The sequence below is a fragment of the Coenobita brevimanus genome, chromosome 68 (assembly GCF_032717465.1).
Source record: "Coenobita brevimanus isolate Jiangsu-jjx chromosome 68, ASM3271746v2, whole genome shotgun sequence".
NCBI lineage: Eukaryota > Metazoa > Arthropoda > Malacostraca > Decapoda > Coenobitidae > Coenobita > Coenobita brevimanus.
In genome coordinates this window covers 22661145-22662558 of record NC_137021.1, presented here as the reverse complement: position 1 = coordinate 22662558, position 1414 = coordinate 22661145, and the positions used below count along the sequence as shown (strand labels likewise).

General features: G+C 43.8%; 1 pseudogene; it reads right to left on the bottom strand.

The window, feature by feature from the left end:
- Positions 1-984: 984 nt before the first annotated feature.
- LOC145405906 (5S ribosomal RNA) lies at positions 985-1103 on the bottom strand (annotated as a pseudogene).
- Between the last annotated feature and the right edge of the window lie 311 nt (positions 1104-1414).

Below are 1414 nucleotides of genomic sequence, written 5' to 3'. Positions count from 1 at the left end.
GAATGTAGGGTTTGTAAAGTGATTGTCTTTGAGAGAGGTGAAGTCAGTGAATGTACAGCGAGGTTGGATGGTGAGGAATTGGAAAATGTGAGTACGTTTAAGTACTTGGGTAGTGTGATGAGTAAGGATGGAGGTTTGGAGGGTGAAGTGCTTGAAAGGGTACTGCAGGGAAGAAAGGTTGCTGGTTCTTTGAAAGCAGTGATGAGAAACAGGGAAGTGAGCATGGAAGTGAAAAAGTTACTACATGACAGTATTGTGATACCAACTGTAACGTACGGAAGTGAAGCTTGGACGTTGTTGGAAGGACACAAGTCAAGAGTGAGAGCAGTGAAAATGAGTTAATTAAGAGAAGCCTGTGGAGTCACATAGACAGGCTGACGACTGAGGACATAAAGAAGCATTGTGGTGTTGATGTGGATGTGATAGGAAGCGTTATGAGGAACACACTGAGGTGGTTTGGCCATGTGGAGAGGATGGAGGGTGAAAGACTGACGAAGAGAGTGTATGTGAGTGATGTGGAGGGGGGAAGAGGGAGGGGGAGGCCGAGGATGAGATGGAGGGATGGGGTGGAGAGGTATATGAGAGAGGGGGGTGGGCGTTGGGACCATGGCAGTGAAATGGCGGGGGACAGGGCGACGTGGAGGCGATTTGCTTGTGGCCACCCCAAACGGGATTGAGGCGTCTGGCAATATATATATATATATATATATATATATATATATATATATATATATATATATATATATATACAGAGAGAGAGAGAGAGAGTGTGTTTAACCAAAGTATGTCGCTTATTGCAGGACGAATTCCGTAGATACTACTAACTGATAATGCCTTATGGATTAAATGTCGAATTCTCCTTAGTTTCAAAGTTCATCATTGCCAGACGCCATGTATCCCAAACGGGGTGGCCAAGGGCTTAGAGTTAATTGTTTTACAGGGAGGGGCACTAATCCTCTACCAACCCCACTTGACACGTAGGGATGCCAACAGCATCTGGTGTTCCCAGGCGGTCACCCATCCAAGTACTAACCAGACCCAACGTTGCTTAACTTCGCTGATCGGACGGGAAGCGGGGTACTCAACGTAGTTTAAATATTCAGGTACTGAAGGCAATTTTGATGTGGTAAGGCCGTTGATTTTCACCTCTATCATCATTTATGAATTTTTAATGCTTTCTAATGTATTAGTGGAGCAATGAGACACTGAACCTGTAATTATAGTGACGTTTATGAATGAATGGCTGCAGCACAGATGCTATAATGAATGAAGGTTGGAGTTGAGTACTCAAAAACTTAAGCATGTTTATTAATATCTTTTACATCACAGTAGGAACGTTTACGTTTCGAGGATGTGCTTAAAACTACGTCCCCTAGATGTAAAGTATGCTTCAGCGTGTTCCACCTTTGCCTGT